Source organism: Rhinoderma darwinii, chromosome 2 (genome assembly GCF_050947455.1).
Source record: "Rhinoderma darwinii isolate aRhiDar2 chromosome 2, aRhiDar2.hap1, whole genome shotgun sequence".
Taxonomy (NCBI): domain Eukaryota; kingdom Metazoa; phylum Chordata; class Amphibia; order Anura; family Rhinodermatidae; genus Rhinoderma; species Rhinoderma darwinii.
Window position 1 is genome coordinate 18,890,699 of NC_134688.1, and position 20,625 is coordinate 18,911,323.

Sequence of the window (20,625 nt, forward strand, 5' to 3'; positions counted from 1 at the left end):
CTAAACCAGACAACCCTTTTAACATAAAAGGGGTTTTTACAGCGAGAAAAAAATTGAATTGCCTACCCTCAAGATAGGCCATCCATTTTTGATAATTAGAGGTCCGACTTTGGCACCCTGCCAATCAGTTATTTTCAAGGGGCCATGGTGCTTGTGCGGCTTCCCCTTCATTCCTGTCACTGCTCTGTACTGTGAGACGCTGGCAACAAAACAACTGATCGGTGGGCATGCCGAGAGTCGGATCCCCACCGATCAGATATTAATGGACTATCCTCAGGATAGACCATCATTTTTTCCTCATTTGAAAACCCCTTTAACGTGTTATTCCCATCTTATAAAGTGATACAATTTTGCTAGGATATGCCATTACTTTATGATCGGTTGAAATCCAACCTCGGAAAATCCCCACCAATTTGGAAAATGATCTGGCCACAGCACTGCATCCCCTTCTAAGTTTTCCCTGCACAGTAGGTGCAGGGAACAAAAATGTGCAGGGAAAAATAGTGGAGACGCAGCGCTAAACAAGTCCTTCGTTTTCTGGATGGGGGTCCCAGAGGTTGGATCTCCACCAATCCTAAAGTGATGTCATATTCATATAATGTCTCTATACAACATCCATAGAAATAGATCTGCTATATACCATCTACATAATGCCGGTATACTGTAGATAAATACAATGTCAAATTCACCTACTCATTACAGTACAGTATCATACATACACAAAATCCAAATATGAAAACTCTACAAGCATCATTGTCACCTGTAAAGCTATTTCCATATTTTAAAATCAGCCTCATTCTAAGCTGAAGAGGGAGAGCCGCGTCACTGCTCTTTTGTTGGATGATCCTGTCAAGAAAAATTTTCTTTACATACAGCCGCTTGCCATAGGCTGCCAGTAGACAAGCCATTGATTGGCTATTTTGCGTGCAGCGGCCTAGGATGAGCGGCGCATCCATCCAGTTGCTCACACTGGGATCACAATTGCAGAAGCGTTATGAGTTCTGAGGCCTATTTGTAGAACTGGCCCTGGGAGGCCCTGGCGAGCTGTGGCCTGGAGACCGGTGAGCTCAGCTTCTAGGTGGTCCCTGGACTCAGGCAGGGATATACTGAGCCTGGGATTTTTTTTCAGGCCCAAATTAGTACTCAAAATAGCAATATACTATATAAATCCGCTACTTTTTGAATTGTTTTCTATATGCGTCAAATTATTATTTTTATGGACAGCCCACAAAAATTTCCATTGGAGCAGTAACCTTGTACAAAACAATCCCAATGCCTGGTCATGACATCTTAAGTGGAGCAGTCTTGATGTCCTGTCATAACAATTTGGCGTGTGCAGTCCTAAAGCCCCAGCACTGACAGGACTGCAGAGAGAGGTCTCTCTTCATGTGCCGTTACATCTTCAGAAATATTTTAGCACCTAGTCGTGTAATTTTAGCAAACAAGAACAACAAAATAAAATCCATAATTGATGCAAAATCTAACAAAAAAGGCAGTTCTAAATGTAACAAAAAGAGATGCCTCTGCTGTGATATGATCATTAAAACAGATTTTTTTTTTTTTATCAAATGTAACTGAAAAAAAATATAAGATTGAGACCAATTTGAATTGTCAATCACAATATGTAATATATTTAATTTCCTGTGAATGCGGCTTACAATATGTAGGGAGAACAACACAAAACCTACATTGCCGTGGAAATAAACACCGATCCAATTGCAAAAACACATTTTTATTACATAGTATTTCTAGACACTGCCCTATCGCGCATGATAATAATTTCGATTGTTTCAGGATCATACCGATAGAACAAATAGCCGAATCTAGTACGAATCGTTTTGAGTCGCTATGTAAGGGTATGTTCACACACACTATTTACGGACGTAATTCTGCAGTTTTTGCCCCGAATTACGTCCGAAATAGCGGCTCCAAAGCGTCGGCAAACATCTGCCCATTCATTAGAATGGATCTTACGATGTTCTGTGCAGACGGTCATTTTTTTTACGCCCCGCTGTCAAAAGGCGGGGCGTAAAAAAGACGCCCGCCTCAAAGAAGTGCCTGTCACTTCTTCAGACGTAAATGGAGCCGTTTTCCATGGACTCCATAGAAAAACAGCTCCATTTAACGTCCGTAATGAATGCAGCGAAAAGCGCCTCAACATGCCATTACGGCTGAAATTACGGAGCTGTTTTCTCCTGAAAACAGCCCCGTAATTTCAGCCGTTACGGACGCTGCCGTGTGAACATACCCTAACCGAGAAAACTTCTGGATATACAAATTAAAAACATTAATTCCTGAAGGATTAAATGAATGAATGAGGACAGTTATCTAATTAATGTAAAGTAGCTTATTATTTATTTTGAGAGATGACTAGAACCAATTAAATCCATGATCATTACTATTATTCGATTCAACCCTCTAACATTATCCTCTCTCCATTAAAAATCCAAATATATACAATTAGCTCTTTTAATTTGAAAAACAAACTAGATTTACTACAAATATAGCGGCTTATCACTATGGTTACCAAAGACGCTTTCGGTAACCAACAATCGCTAATCTACAACCATTTCTGTTTATATGTTGTTTTAATTCTGTTATTACTACTTATTTATAATACATAATCACATTGTTATGACTCTATATATTTCTATCAATTGTGACCCCATACCGTTTTTTTTACACATTTGTTTTTACGTAAACATTTTAGTTACCAACCTTTTCGGCACAATATTTATTTTAACAATTAATATATGATGCAAATTTTACTCTTATATGTTATAATATAATTACCTCATTTTTACAGTTCTTCTCATGTATTTTTTTATATATATATAACCTTTTAACCGATTGCTTGACCTATCAATATGACCCGGTAGTCGTTTCAAAGCCGACTCCCCTCCCGGGATATATAGCTGAGTCGGTATCAACAACAATCACTTGTACATTACCGGAGGAAGAGATCTGTCCGGTCTCGAAACATTTGTTGTATTCTGTACAAATAAAGTCTTATTTTTTACTCACCTGTCTTCTGACTGAGTAGAACGAAAAAACTCCAATATAGGTTGCGCCAGAGGGAATATCCGCCTTTTCCTATACCTTTCTTCCACTGATATCGAGACTGTTTCCAGCCCTCGAACCTGATCTCCGGCCGCACCTTCCTTCAAACCTTCAATACCATAAAGGACTATTGAACTATACGTGTGTGGATTTTATGCTCCCAGCATAACGCCTCCAGGTGAGCATAAACCTGTCACCCCCCGCATAACAAGCACCTTACTGTTTCATGCACTATGTGCGCTTTGTCTTTTCTTTTTTATCCTGTTTCATCTTCGTAGACTGCTAAGTTACGAGCACTCTCTCCTCTCTGACTAGACTGCTGCACTTGTTGAAAGAATGGAGGAAGGGAGAGTAGATAAGGCTCTGTTCACATCTGCGTTGTATTTTCTATTACTCCGTCACAGGAACGGAAAAACTGAAAAATAGTATCAATTTCAATGGATTTTTTTTTAGCCTCAGTTGTGCTTAGTTTGGCTCTGTTTCATCCAGTTTCCATCTTTTTACAGGAAACAATAGTTTAGTCTTCTACCTGCCCTAGTGATCCTGTCCCCTCACACCTCCTCCAGTCCCTCTCCCCAGCTGTCACTAGTCACCTGACTAAAATATTTAACCTCTCTCTTTCCTCTGGTATCTTTCCCTCCGCTTTTAAACATGCCATTATAAACCCATTATTGAAAAAACCAACTCTTGACCCATCCAGCGCTGCCAACTACCGACCAGTCTCTAATCTGCCCTTCATCTCCAAACTCCTGGAACGCTTGGTCTACTCTCGCCTTATCCGCTATCTCTCTGCTAACTCCATTCTTGACCTCTTACAATCTGGTTTCCGCACTCTACACTCCACAGAAACTGCCCTTACTAAAGTCTCAAATGATCTCTTGGCGGCTAAATCGGACGGTAAATCCTCTCTCCTGATTCTTTTGGATCTCTCTGCAGCCTTTGACACTGTAGACCACAAACTCCTACTTAACATGCTCCACTCTATTGGCCTCCAGGACGCGGCTCTCTCTTGGTTTTCCTCCTATCTCTCTGACCGCTCATTCAGTGTGTCATTTGCTGGTTCCACTTCTTCTCCTCTTCCCCTTGATATCGGGGTTCCTCAGGGATCAGTCCTAGGTCCGCTCCTCTTTTCTCTCTACACAGCTCCTATTGGACAAACCATCAGCAGATTTGGCTTCCAGTACCATCTCTACGCTGATGACACCCAATTATATACCTCTTCCCGTGACATCACCCCTGCTCTAATACAGAACACCAGTGATTGTCTGTCCGCTGTCTCTAACATCATGTCCTCTCTCTATCTGAAACTGAATCTTTCTAAAACTGAGCTCCTTGTGTTCCCACCATCTACTAACCTCCCTAAACCTGATGTCTCCATCTCTGTGTGTGGCACTATCATAACTCCTAAGCAGCACGCCCGCTGTCTCGGGGTTATTTTTGACTCAGATCTTTCCTTTACTCCTCACATACAATCACTTTCACGCTCCTGTCATTTTCACCTCAAAAACATCTCCAGAATCCGCTCTTTTCTTACGGAGGAAACTGCCAAAACTCTCATTGTTGCTCTGATTCACTCTCGTCTTGACTACTGTAACTCATTACTAGTCGGTCTTCCCCTCACTAAACTCTCCCCTCTCCAATCTATCCTCAATGCAGCAGCCAGGCTCATCTTTATGACCAACCGCTACACCAACGCCTCTAATCTGTGCCAGTCACTGCACTGGTTGCCCATCCCCTTCCGAATAAAATTCAAACTTATTACTCTCACCCACAAAGCTCTCCACAGTGCTGCACCTCCTTACATCTCCTCCCTCATCTCTGTCTACCACCCTACTCGGGCTCTACGTTCTGCCAACGACCTTAGATTAAAATCCTCCATAATCCGAACCTCCCACTACCGTCTCCAGGATTTCTCTCGTGCTGCACCCGTCCTCTGGAATGTGCTACCCCAGACAATCAGATTAATTCCCAATATCCACAGTTTTAAACGTGCCCTGAAAACACATCTATTTAGACAGGCCTATAACATTCCCTAATCTGACTCCTTTCCATGGCCCTCCATTTAGATTAGTCATCAGAATAAGATTCCCTCACACTCCTTCTCTTCATGTCCGTCATACACGGATACTGGCTGGTGACCGGCTCATGCAGCTTTATGTTACCACCGCATGTGTATAAAAATGGCCGGACCATTGTACAGAACAAACACTATTACACTTTGTGTCTCCCTTATGTCCTCATAGATTGTAAGCTCTTGCGAGCAGGGTCCTTACTCCCCAGGTTTGAATTGTAAATGAACTTTGTCACTATGTAATGTCTGATATTGTTTGTTTCATGTTCCCTCTAAATTGTAAAGTGCTGTGTAATATGTTGGCGCTATATAAATAAAGATTATTATTATTATTATTATTATTGGTTCCGTCAAGAACAACGGAACCCTGTCACAACGGACGGACGGAAACCATTAGCTAGGTTTCCGTCACCATTGAGATCAGTGGTGAGGGAAACGGAAGCTTAGGTTTCCGTTTGTCTTTCCATTGAGGGGTTCCCCCAACGGAAACCTCAGACAGAACCGCTCAACGGAAGGGCAGCGGTGATGTGAACACAGCCTAACAAATCCATCAAAGAATGTGTACCGGTTTGAGTTTTGCATCTGTTTATGCATTTGTTTCCGGTAAGTTTGACAGATCCGTAAAAAACAAAAAAGCCCAGCGCAGATGTGAATGAGGCCTAAGCGGTGCACGGAAAGTTGGTGTATCAGTCATTCTCTACGGACAGGCAGGCCCACAGGTAAGGAGCTCCGGAAGAAGAGGGCTGCGGAGGATGTACAGCGTAAGTAATGCTGCGCCTCCTGCATTATTACTTTCTAAAGTAAAAGTGATTTCAGGCATCCTCAAATCTTCACCTGTACTCAGCACCCGGGGACCGGGGTCACATTCCACGCCTGCCCCACCTATCTATGCCCCTGCCAGAAAACCTCCAGAATGTGTGGCAAGAAGCACCTAGCAATCCTGTGTGATTAGAACCATAAGGGTCAGTTCACACATTGCATAAATACTGCGGTTTTTCCGCAACGGAATTCGTAGCTGCAAAGTGGATGAGATAAAACAAATCTCATCCACACGTTGCATAAATACTGAGCGGAAAAAACGCTCAGAAATTGACCTGCGGTGCGGAATTTTAATCCGCAGTATGTCAATTGTATTTGTGTAAACGCTGCTTATTTGTTGCGGAATTTTCCCATTGAATTCAATGAGGAAGTAAATCCCGCAACAAATAGCAGTTGTTGCATTTTTTGCAGCAGGATTGCAGCGAGCCCACCGCAAAAAACGCAACTCAAAAAGACAAAAACTCATACCTACCCAGAAGTCTGTGTTCCTCCCTTCAGCGCGGCCTCCTGGGATGACGTTTCATCCCATTTGACATTTGAAGCTAATCACAGGCTGTAGTGGCGGTCAAATGGGATGAAACATTATCCCAAGAGGCCGGCCTTGATGACGTCAGAGGGCCAGCCTCCTGGGATAACCCTTCATCCCATGTCACCGCCGATACAGCCAATCACAGTCTGCAGCCGTCTCCTGGGATGAAACGGCTAAGTGCTGCAGTTTTCCACAGCAGACATTCCAGACGAAAAACGACAGCACAGTTTAGTGCACTTTTTCGCACGGAATTCCCTGCGGCGCACAGGGCGGATACGCTGTTTGCTATTACGCAGCGTGTGCAACCCGTGTGAACTCAGCCTTATGGTTTTGACTATAGTGTTCCTTTAGATCATCACAAGAAGTCATGTGACAGGAATATATACTAATTAAATAATAGCTGGAAACAACAGTATGTTTATTTATCAGAAAGTTGCCTTGGGAACAAATCCCCTCTAGGTTTGAACATCTGATACTGACCATTCATAACTCCCTTAAAGGGGTTGTCAACTGAAGACTACCCCTTCTCTAAAAAAAAACAGTCACCCTGTAGATCAGCTGATCACCATTGGTCCTGTTTTGTAAAAAAACAAAATAACACATCTTTCCTGTAGCGGCCGCTACAGGGCACATGTGGTATTACATTGTTGACCAGTCAAATGAATGGATGACTAAGTAATGCATGTCTTAGCGGAGTCTGCCAGAGGGGGAGCAACTCTTCAGATCTCTTACTTCTGGCTAACTGAGGAGTGGTCCCATGGGACAACACCTTTAATCTGTAGAAACCATAGACACAGACCAAGCGTGGACCAACTACCAACACCCATCAGTTTAATCCTAAAGACTGTGGACCTCTAGATTTCATTATATTTGAAGCAATGGCTGCTAAATCCTTACAATAATGTCATTTGGAATCCCCGACTCTATAATTCATTCATTAAGAGGGGTGACAATTGATTTTTCCGTAGCTTTTACATCTCGACAGTTTTCAATGACGTTCTTTCCACTATTGTCATCTGTCCGACAAGATATACATTTACTTTTCCGCGGCAACTAATTACCTCTGGGCTTTAACTTGTATTGTATAGTCTAGTCATAAATCTTCCCTGGGCTATTGGATATACAGTCAATTACACACTAATACCTATATCTAAAAGGTTCAAAGCCTGTGGAGTTCTTGATAAAGGAAAAATGATTGTCCATCTTATCACAATACCATCTTATTATCAATACCCATAGTGATAGATTAATGTAAAGGCTATGTGCACCTTTGAATCACGTTTTTATTTTTTTTTAAAAGTTAGCAGTGAGTTTTGTGCAACTTTGTAATTACTTTTTATTTAAAATAATTTTTACTTTTTGAGATACAGCTGCTTTGTGTCCTGTATACAGAGCAGCTGTATCTTGCCCTGAAACCTGTATCCGTCAGGTGAGCGTAACTGACGGGTTCAGTGACAGCGGGTCCTGAGTGTCTCTGACACGCAGCATCCATCTGTAATCGATCACATGTAAGTTAGGAACTTAGATGTGATCGGTAACAGCTCCATCCTACATGTCAGTCACGACCCACTGTCACTGAAACCGTCAGTCCCGCTGACCTGACGGAAACAGGTTTCAGTTCAAGATACAGCTGCTCAGTATACAGGATACAAAGCAGCTGTATCTCAAAAAGTAAAAATAATTTTTAATAGAAAGTAATTAGGAAGTTGCACCAATCACACATTTTTATTTAAAAAAAATGTTTTCAAAAGTTTACATAGCATTTAAGCTCATTTACGCTCAGTGGAGTTTCTCAGAGGTCGGGCATGCGACTGCTATAGCGCCTGTTGTAGTAAGGGGTACTGCACTGAACTGCTTTTTCTACTTATTTATAAACTATTTTTTGTGAAACATTTTTTTTTATATTATTATTTTTATTTTTTTATTGTGAAAACAATATTTTTTTTCCCTATATCTATACATTGGGGGAGATTTATTCATGTTTCATATGCCAGTCTTAAAGAAAAGTTGGAGTAGGATGCACAAGATTAATTAAGAGGCGAAAGCCCCTTAATAAGGGTATGTTCACACGGCAGCGTCCGTTACGGCTGAAATTACAGGGCTGTTTTTCCATGGAGTCAATGGAAAACGGCTCCATATAACGTCTGAAGAAGTGACAGGGACTTCTTTGACGCGGGCTTCTTTTTTACGCCCCGCCTTTTGACAGCGGCGCGTAAAAAAAATGACCGTCGGAACAGAACATCGTAAGACCCATTCAAATGAATGGGCAGATGTTTGCCGACGCTATCGAGCCGCATTTTCGGACGTAAATCGAGGCGGAAAACGCCCGATTTACGTCCGTAAATAAGCCGTGTGAACATACCCTAAATGTGTTGCATCTTTCGGCTAACCGTGTGCCACATGGTCGCAACGACTTCTGCTCGCAAACCCCCCTTCTTCGGCCATAAAATAAAAATACACATACTCACCTCCCGCTCCTAGCTTTCCACTATAATAAAGCCAGTTTTCTGGTGTAAATTATAATAAATTTGTTGGGCCGCAGTGGCCCCCCTTTCCCAAAGCCACGAGCCTTTCCATAAAAATGGCGACGGTGGCCTATTCATCTAACTTAGGGTATGTTCACACGCACTAATTACGGACGTAATTCGGGCGTTTTTGCCCCGAATTACGTCCGAAAAATTCGCCTCAATAGCTTTGACAAACATCTGCCCATTGAAAGCAATGGGCAGACGTTTGTCTGTTCACACGAGGCGTATATTTAAGCGCCGCTGCCAAATGACGGCGCGTAAATAGACGCCTGTCACTTCTTTGGGCGTAATTGGAGCCGTTATTCATTGACTCCAATGAAAAGCAGCGCCAATTACATCCGTAATGGACGCGGCGTTCAAGCGCCTGCACATGCCGTTACGGCTGAAATTACGGGGATGTTTCCTCCTGAAAACATCCCCGTAATTTCAGCCGTTACGGACGCTGCTGTGTGAACATACCCTTAGAAGTCAACAGATTTGTCAGGATTATAAGTGTCACAAACCAGTATGAAAAACGCCCAATTCATTATTTGTCAAAATAAATAAAATAATTAAAAACTGCAAAAAATATTTAACCGACTATATTGCTGCGGCATCTGATGTATAATGAAATGTGAATCTGAAAGATAAGTGGTTTTAGTGATGTCTGTAGAACAAAATGTTCTGTCTGCTGGGGTCAGCGTACCTCGCACCTCACAAGCTTCTGTATCATATCCGGCTGGAGAGTGCCATGCTACTTTTCTATTGGTTGGAAATCCAGAAAAATGTGTTGACTTTTTAGGGGATTGAATACTTTTGCAATGCACTGTATCATTTCAGTCGAGCTGTGCAGACTGAATATTGTCAGAAAAGGCAGCACACACACACACATATATATATATTATCTGTGGGGTTACAATGAATGATTCAAGAGTGTATCATTACTGCTAGAGACTAGATAGGCAGGATTATACACACACTATATATGTATGTACACCGAATAGCCGAATAGCCAAATGACTGTGGACCTGAGCATCTATGTGTCTATATGATGTCTATATGTGTCTATATAATGTCTATATGTGTCTATATAATGTCTATATAATGTATATATGTGTCTATATGATGTCTATATGCGTCTATATAATGTATGTGTCTATATAATGTCTATATGATGTATATATTTGTCTATATAATGTCTATATAATGTATAGAATGTCTATGTGTCTATATAATGTCTATGTGTTTATATAATGTCTATATGTGTCTATATAATGTCTGTATGTGTCTATATGTATCTATATAATGTCTATGTGTCTATATAATGTCTATATAATGTCTATATGTGTCTATATAATGTATATATGTGTCTATATAATGTATATACGTGTGTCTATATAATGTCTGTATGTGTCTATATAAGTCTATATGTGTCTATATAATGTGTATGTGTCTATATAATGTCTGTATGTGTCTATATAATATCTATGTGTCTATATAATGTCTGTATGTGTCTATATGTGTCTATATGATGTCTATATGTGTCTATCTAATGTATATATGTGTCTATATAATGTATATATGTGTCTATATAAGTCTTTATGTGTCTATATAATATCTATGTGTCTATATAATGTCTGTATGTGTCTATATGATGTCTATATGTGTCTATATAATGTATATATGTGTCTATATAATGTACATATGTGTCTATATAATGTCTGTATGTGTCTATATGTGTCTATATAATGTGTATGTGTCTATGTCTATATAATGTCTATATGTGTCTATATAATATCTATGTGTCTATATAATGTCTATATGTGCCTGTTTAACATCTCCCACCTAAACCACGAGCATTGATGGAACTGATTTCCCATATGCGTCTATCACAGACTCCGCTGGGAAAGCGTTCAACTAGATTTCGGAGCATTTATTTGACCCTGTGCAGTGACAAGAGCATTAGTGAGGTTGGCTAGACATGTCATTAGGGAATCATTAGCCACTTATTGTTTGGTTGACATTAAACATATGGACCTCCGGGTCTTTTTTTAAGATAAATAGGAAATAAATGCGCAATCAATATGTGACCTTTAAGACGGACAGTTCACAGAGTTTCTATAGATTAGATAGATAGATAGATAGATAGATAGATAGATAAATAGATAGATAGATATTCACAGTAGTAAGCCTACGACCACCTGGGAAATATTGGCTATGAACACTGATTATTTATATTCCGTCTAGGATAACTCTGCTATAAACTAAAATGGGAGTAGCACAGACAGCATTAGGCAGTAGTCAGGGGCGTAACTAGGAAAGACTGGGCCCCATAGCAAACTTTTGACTGGGGCCCCCCCCTCCCCTGGGTGTCACACAACCCCCCCCTTGTAGATAGTGCCTTTTTTACAAACCCCCCCTTTTGATAACGCCATACAGCCCCCCTGTAGACAACGCCATACAGCCCCCCGTAGAGAACGCCATACAGCCCCCCTGTAGATAACGCCATACAGCCCCCCTGTAGATAACGCCATACAGCCCCCCTGTAGATAACGCCATACAGCCCTTTGTAGATATCTACAGAGGGGGCTGTATGGCGCTATCTACAGAGGGGGCTGTATGGCGTTATCTACGGGGGGACTGTATGGCGTTCCCTACAGGGGGGACTGTATGGCGTTCCCTACAGGGGGGACTGTATGGCGTTCCCTACAGGGGTGGCTGTATGGCGCTATCTACAGGGGGGGCTGTATGGCGCTATCTACAGGGGGGGCTGTATGGCGCTATCTAAAGGGGGGGGCTGTATGGCGCTATCTACAGGGGGGGGGCTGTATGGCGCTATCTACAGGGGGGGGGCTGTATGGCGCTATCTACAGGGGGGGGGCTGTATGGCGCTATCTACAGGGGGGGGGCTGTATGGCGCTATCTACATGGGGGGGCCGTATGGCGCTATCTACAGGGGGGGCTGTATGGCGCTATCTACAGGGGGCTGTATGGCGCTATCTACAGGGGGACTGAAAGGCGCTATCTACAGGGGGAACTGTATGGCGCTATCTACAGAGGGGGCTGTATGGCGTTATCTAGAGGGGGGACTGTATGGCGTTATCTACGGGGGGGCTGTATGTCGTTCCATACAGAGGGGGCTGTCTGGCGTTATCTACAGGGAGTCTGTATGGCGTTCCCTACAGGGGGGTCTGTAGGGAACGCCATACAGCCCCCCTGTAGGGAACGCCATACAGCCCCCCCCTGAAGGGAACGCCATACAGCGTCCCCCCCTGTAGGGAACGCCATACAGCGTCGTCCCCCCTGTAGGGAACGCCATACAGCATCCCCCCTCCCAAAAAAATGCGACCTACAGTGTGTCCTAATAAAAGACATGTATCCCCTATCCACAGGATAGGGGAGACATGTGTGATCGCTGGCAGCGATAGGGAGAACGGGGGACTGAAAGTCCCCTGAAGTTCTCCATGACTAACCTCTGACTTCCGGCGTCTGCGCAGCTCTGTAGAAATGAATGGAGCGCTGGTCACGCATGCGCACAAGCGGGACCGGCGCTCCATTCATTTCTACGGAGCTGCCGACACAGACCCCGGAAGTCCGAGGTTTGTGATGGAGAACATTGGGGGGGGGACTTTCAGTCCCCCGTTCTCCCTATCGCTGCCAGCGATCACACATGTATCCCCTATCCTGTGAATAGGGGATACATGTCTTTTGTTTAATGGCAGAGCGGGGAGATACCTCCCTGCTCTGCCGTAGTGATCAGTGGCGTCGCGCTGTAGCAGCCATAGCGGCTGCTAGCGGAGCCTCCGGCCATGGTGGGGGCCCGTGCCGGCGGGCGACACGGGCCCCCTCATGCCGCGGGCCCCGTAGCAGCCGCTACTGCTGCTACGGCGGTAGTTACGCCACTGGCAGTAGTGTAGAAAATTACTTCCCTGGGGTGAACTTTCCAGAGATATATTCTGCTTCATCCTGGGAGCTGTATACACAGAACGGTACGAGATTAATTTGGGACTATTTGCAAAGTTGCTTCATTTTGTATTTTATATGCATTGGATCAATAAAAACATTGGCTGTAAAGGTGGACATACCCTTTAAGTGATTCTGAGGCAACTAACGATGTGAATTTGGGGATTTTGGGAAGGGCTACGCTGATCAATGTAATGACGGCATGCATAGTCTCTATTTCAATTTGGCCCCGAGTGTATGCAGGGGCCAAGAGAAACATTAGGTTGAGTAGAAATGTTACATGATACTACGGTCACCCTTCAGTGATCATTATCTAGAATTTTCACAGCACTACAAGTCATAGATCTTAAAATCATGCGGCGCCTTGCATAATAAAAAGGTATATAGGTTAAGACTTAATGACACATAGCAGCAAACTTACCCACATTTAAATCTCAAATCACATGACATATAAGCCCCTCCCACCTTTCGCCCAGCAATGCCCCCAAAATTGCATGGGCACCCCCCTTTTTGTGTAAATTAGCATAAACCCACCCACTTTGGGATTCGGTTCTAACTGTAGTGAAATTCCATCCTGAGAGGTGACCAATGGACTGCTGCTGTGGGGTCAAATGGGAGGGGCCTGGTTCCACCCCTTTGTCCATAGCGGCTGTTTTTAAAATGCCCTATGTACACTGAAATTATGCATTTAGATGTCCTCGGAGCAGTCTATATGGGAAAGAATATACATAGAACCTATGGAAATAAGTATGTAAAAAAAGACAACTTTTTGAGACCTTACAGGAAAAAGTTTGATCAGCTTGATCCATTCAAAGAGGCTGTCACCACATTATACGTGGCCTATATTGTACATGATGTGATCAGCGCTGTAATGTAGATTACTGCAGTGTTTTTTATTTAGAAAAACGATCATTTTTGACGGAGTTATGACCTATTTTAGCTTTATGCTAATGAGTTTCTCAATGGACAACTGGGCTTGTTTTACTATTTGGCCAAGTGGTAGTTGTGGAGAGAAGTGTATGACGCTGACCAATCAGTGACCAATCAGTAACCAATCAGCCTCATACACTTCTCTCCATTCATTTACACAGTATATAGTGATCTTATTACATCACTATGTGCAGCCATATACACACACTATAACATTACTGCAGTGTCCTGACAGTGAATATACATTACCTCCAGCCAGGACGTAATGTGTATTCAGAATCCTGACCACTTCTCTGCACTTCTCTGTGATTTACAGCACAGCACAGCGAGATCTCGCTGTGCTATGCTACAAATCACAGAGACGTAATAAGATCACTATATACTGTGTAAATGAATGGAGAGAAGTGTATGACGCTGATTGGTCACGGATTGGTCAGCGTCATACACTTCTCTCCACAACGCCCACTCGGCCAAAAAGTAAAACACGCCCAGTTGTCCATTGAGAAACTCATTAGCATAAAGCTAATATAGGTCATAACTCAGTCAAAAATTATTGTTTTTCTAAATAAAAAACACTGCTGTAATCTACATTACAGCGCCGATCACATCGTGTACAATATAGGCCACTTATAATGTGGTGACAGAGTCTCTTTAAAGGGGAATACCAAGTGAATTGATATAAATGGGTCTTAATCATGTGCTTTGTGTCATAGATTTTTGTGTTCATCCTTAGACTGTTGGAAGTCACAGTCTTCTGAGAGGTCTATATGACACATTAAAAAAATATTTTATGTGTAATTTCCCTTTAAATATGTAAATAGTGTTAATTACAAATTCTTCTGCCACCAACATGCAACCAGCATACGATACGTTATATAGATCTTTTAATTTGTTCTAGTTATACTGTAGGTGTGACTTCAATCAACACAAATCTTTTCAGGGCACCGTCAACACTTTATTAAAACTAGGTGTAGCAGAGCTGAATTTATCACAGGACTCATGGTGATATCCCAATGGTTTCACATAGGGCTGCAGTAATTTAAAAACCGGACTGCCCCATTCAATATGTCCTATTAGGGCATCTGGCGTCATAGAGGGAAGTTCCTCGCTTGGGGTCCTCCTCTATTAGCCAGATTGGAAAGCCACAGCTTCCTCCGTCTACACCGGCTAGTTGCCTGGGGTTTCGTCAACCGGAGCCAAGGCACTCATCTGATTCGCATTAGAGAAGGGGTAGTCCAGAAGGGGCACCCCTTTTAACTCAGAGACTTATCACAATGCAAAAACAATACCAATGACAAATTCAGCTCTACTACATCTGCAATTGAAATTTTACTACAACCTCAATTCCAGCACAGAAAACAGAGACACAAGATTACCTGTGGTCGCAGATGCAATCTGTAGCATAAGCAGCGGAAACATATTGCTCAGACTCTTCAGCATATCTGCTCCCAAATCCTTGTCTTGAATATTCTTCCTGAAGGTTATAGCAGTGCCGGAGATGTTCTTACTATGGAATAGTCACAGAATGGCTTTCCCCTCTTACTGCCACTTATGCTGTGGGATAATATTGTGATAATGGCCAAGGTGAATGCCAGTGACCGGTTATAGGGTTACATTGTAATGCAATCTTCCATGCCAAGTAGCCACATTGACTTCTGCACTTGCAGGATAGTCTGGAGCGCGCTGCATTTGTAGCTGGGCAATAAACCCTCCTCTTGTGATGTGTGTGTGATTCAGGCTGCGAGCTCAGAAGAAAATGTGAAATGGATTATGTCGTGTGCACGCTGAATGAACGGATCTGACAACATCTCAAGGGTGGAATAGAAAGTGCAGGCAGATGATAAGGTTTTATTCTATGGCGAAGACATCAATGGCGCGGAAGGCGACAATAAATTCCATGGCTGAATAAATGACATGTAATCCATCCCCGCCATGAGTAAGGGTAACGCTCAAGATACGACATAAACCTGATATATTGTGCCGCAGTTTATACATCACTGTGAATTAACGGGGAATTCCCAAAAATATATAATTTGAATTTGTAATTTGATATTATTCAGATTTCGTAAAGTAGACATTATTATTATTATTATTATTATTATTGTTATTATTATATTTTGTTATTTTTAAATCTCAATAGTTTATAATCCCTGTCTCCCAGTAAAAGCATACAGATTTCATCATATTCTAAGAATGTGTGGCATGGGATGACCAGCTTTGAAAGAAAATATTATTTCACGATATTCTGTCACGGGATGTCCATACTATATGTGTCTATGTGTGGCCACCCAGTGGCTGGTATGTGAATTGCAGCCTGTCAAAGACTTTGTTAGCATATCGCGATATTGTATTGACCGTGTTTCACGATAAATTGAAGTTCTTATCTAAACTCAAGCAAAGGTAAGGGTGTAATATTGTTTACGCCTGCAGCCACCACTAGGGGGAGCACACTGCATACAGATTTATACAGCTCCCATTAAACTTCATAATCAATGAATATGCAATAAGCTCTTAGGCTCCCCCCTAGTGGTGACTGTAGGCAGCCAGAATTTGATTTAAATGGAAGCAGTGATCTCCATGATCTTGTGTAGATCTTGCATTGTGACACATTGAAAACAAGTGCTGGAGATTTTCTTTAAAGCGAATCTGTAGTTTTTTTTACATACTTGTATTATTATATAATGGCATTGTCAGAATCACAGGATTGATTTGAATAAAAAAAGTCTAGAGGTCTATAAGAAAATCATATTTTCTTCACCGCTTGCAGTCACAGCAGTCAGTATTCTGTGGAACATAGCCTGTCCTTAGAGAATACAGGACGCCATAAATTTTGCCTGTAGTTTTTATAGGGGTTTGAGCTCCAAATCCTCTGCTGCCCTTCACACAGCCATAGTTACATGATAAAATAACACCTGCAGCCAACACTAGAGGGCGCTCACTGCATACAGATTTATACAGCTTTTTAAGCTAGAGAGATTTGGAGCTCTGTAGTACATAAATGGAGCTACATTCCCTATAATAATATACTATAAATTAATCAGCACAGAATTTTGAACCTAAAATGAAATGGTGTGATGTGGGGGACCAAAAAGTATTATCAGTGTAGTCACTGCAGTATGTGATACACTCGCTAATATACATTCCGGTCCCGCGTCGTACTGATTCTGAGATTTTCATAGATTTCTATGGCACTGCCGGGGGACCACCGGAAGTCTAGCTGCACAGTCTTCTTTGATGACGACACAACTCTTAGACATGTGACCGGCGCTGCTGTACTCTATGTACAAGCAGTCCAGCTATTACATAGAGTACAGCGGGGCCGGTCACATGACAAAGCGTCGTATCGTTATCAAAGAAGACTGCGCAACTAGACATTTGGTCCCCCGGATGTGCTATAAAAATCTATGAAAATCTCATAATCTGCGGAGTGATTGTATGACATACTGCAGTGACTACACTGATAATAATTTTTGATCCCCACATAACCCCTTTAAAAGGTGGAGATTGAATGAAGCCTTATATACAGTATATATGATACCACATCCATATATAGGACTATATGAATTTACTGAGTACATTGACGTTTATACGGCAGTAGTCACCTCACTAAGCACTAGATGATTATACAACACCTTTAAGGGGGTTTCCAGGCTTTGGGGGGGGGATATAAAAAAACTGGGGGAAAAAAACCTTTCATTTCCTATTAAAATTTTTCCTTTTATGCCTTCTGCCACCGGTCATCACCAGTGCCTGTCAGTCCTGTGTACTTACCTGCCTCAGTGACGCTGCTTCCATTGTGATGTAACATCACGTATTTGCGGTATCCAAGTGATCTTGGGAGATGAGATCTACACTGACATAATGTCCTAGAGCCAATGGATTATGTGACCATGTCAAGATACACAATATGGACAAAAGTATTTGGACACCTCCACATTACACCTACAGGAAATTTTTTGACATTTAATTCGAAATCTATAGACATTAATATTGGGTTGGTTCTCCCTTTGCAGTAAAACATCTTCCACACTTCTGGGAAGGTTTTCTACTAGATTTTGGAGAGTCTGTGGACATTTTTGCCCATTCACCCTGTGATCGCAATGAGGTCACTTTACGCCTTGATCTCCATGCAGGTTCAAATCAGGTGGGGGGGGGGGTGCGAGCTCGGAGAAGCAACAGATACACTGAGACGTTTCTCAAAGTAAAAATCCTTCTGACTTTATTTGCAGAGACACAGAGTTTATATAGTAAAAATATCACATGAATACGTGCAGACACACATTAATTATTTACATTCTTGTGGTTTCTTCCCTTGTGATTTATGTCACAATGTACATTGTTCTTATATCTAGTTGTTAATCTGGTGTCTGGTCCTTATCTATCTTGGCTGTATGCCCGAAACTCAAACATCATATAAACAGACTCCTTTGTGTCTGGTAAGTCCTTGTAGGGCCCCAATTTCTACTATCTACAGAATGTCTGCAAATCTATTCCATTACCTTTCTCAGAATATATTGTAATACATGTTTTTCTCTTCAGCATTGCACTCATTGAGGTCCCAGATACATTATACATATATTTATTCCATAACAATCCCTCCTTTTGTGATTTTACCAACACCTAAATTCCAATGCTACTTCTATCTCCGGATAGCAAGGCTTCGATCCATTTCTTCACTTGATTCACACAGGTATGTAGGTGGGGTAATCTCACAACACTCTTTCATCATAATGTATAGGCCTCTGATTGAATGCTTCCCTTATTTTGCAAAATGCATAACAATTGAAACATGTAAACAATACAAATAATATCATTAAGCAAATCAACGGTTGGAAAAGCACATGCAATATCTTAGTGGCAGTGGGGGAAAATCCTGTAAATACGTCATACCAGTGATGGGCACTAGCATCTTTTATTGCTGACGATAAATTTATTACTTCCTTAGCTGCTATTGTAGCCAATACTTTCACTTTACTTAGAGTTACATTATGGGCTGCTATCAATTTCTTTACGTCTTTAGACTTTTGTAACACTTGTTTTAACTCTTCCAGTGGCAAACTAAAATTTCCATAGGGCAAAGGTTCAGGTACCCATACAGTGGACATTATTTCTTCTAAAGTAGGCAGGAACACTATAGTTTGGTTCCCCCAAGTCAAATGCGTCACATTGTATAGACATCCTGAAAATGGTCCTATGAGATTAAACTGGCTAAGGGTCTGCTTGTCGTTAGTTATTAAACATACATGCTGTGGACCTACTTCAATATAAACCTGTAGGTTAGCTTCTGGGATTATAGTGAGTGCGCATACATTATCCTGGTGCTGCATTAGACAGGGTTCATATATCCCTGACTGTTCATTACATACATATCCTTGCTCTGTTAACTGGCACAAATCTATATTCCTTGTCTTATTTTGAGAATCTATGTGTGTTCCTTTCATTTCTGGCATCCAATATTGTCCTAATAATGTCACCGGATCAATCATTACCATTGGCATAACAATAAATTTGCATAATAGAGTAGGATTTTTCACATGAAATGCTATTAGTCTTCCTGCACACCATTTAGGTGTACACTCAGTATACTCAGGCTGTAACAATAACCACGTATCATTTCTCTTTCCTATGGGCAGAATGTCTGTCCATTGCCTAACATGACTACTAAACAATTTATTCTTAAAATTATTCATCTGTTCTTGTTGCCACATCGTTTTAAGCGTACATACTGTCCAATTTACAAAAGTTGATACATTCTGTAATGTTCTATATTCGGTTAGCATACTTTCATTAAAAACATCTAGAAATAGTTCATCTATAGCTAACCCTTTTTGCTGTATGGCAAAGGTAGTAGGTAACCATGAGGCACCTATCCTTAATGCAGTACATGTGTCATCTCCACTGAGTTTCATTTGTTCATAACTGTTTCTAACTGTATACCATTCAATACTCCGGATCCCGTTCCTACCCCTTCTAATAGCGGGTCATACCCTTCTCTTCTTTGTCTATGACAGCTGGGGGATTCAGGGAAGGAAATATTGAAGTGTACATTCTTTTTCTGCTGTTGGGTTACAGCGCTCTTACAAGTGTGTGGGATTCTTTCCAGACTTTGTACTATTATATGTGGTTTAAAACTATCTCTTAAAATTGTTATCAAGAATACAAAATATATTCTATTTCTTATTTGGCTATTATTCATACATAATATCATCCCATCAGTTTCTTTTATTACAATCGTAGAGTTGAGCCTCTCCTTGTTGCATCTTTCATAAGTCTTATTTATCATTTTGTTTCTATTTTTACTGGTTGTATATTTCTGTAGATACTGTAAATCTGGTTCATAACAACAAAACAACAGCCGTCTCTTCTTGTATGCTAATGTTGGCTGTTTTGTCTATGTGAAGGTACACAGTCCCTCCATGTGGTCCTTTTTTTTTTCCCAAGTCCCTTCGGTTGTAGTCACATTTGTAGTATAACACGGGTCATTGGCCTTACAGGTGTAGTTACCCTGCTTTCTATCCACTGTGGCATTCGCCCACCCTGTCCTGAACTGTTCCAGTGATTCTGTACTGATTACGTGTACAGGAGTAGCAGTTCTGCCTTTTTGTATAAGAGCACACGCAACAACCGCCGCAACAACCGCAAAGATCTTCATTCTTCTGGCTGAAGAACCTTTTTACAATGACTGGCGTGAATCCAGCTTGCCTTTCCTTCGAGCTTCACTGAGGTGCTTGTAACGAGTAGGACTT

General features: G+C 41.7%; 1 long non-coding RNA gene across 1 annotated transcript in view; it reads right to left on the minus strand.

Annotated features, from left to right (window-relative positions):
* The window catches only part of LOC142742042 (uncharacterized), a 171,654-nt gene extending 156,049 nt beyond the window's left edge, over nucleotides 1-15,605 (minus strand). Inside the window, exon 1 of the long non-coding RNA XR_012881269.1 lies at nucleotides 15,256-15,605. This is a non-coding gene — a long non-coding RNA (uncharacterized LOC142742042). The remainder of the gene's footprint in view (nucleotides 1-15,255) is intronic.
* Nucleotides 15,606-20,625: the final 5,020 nt, after the last annotated feature.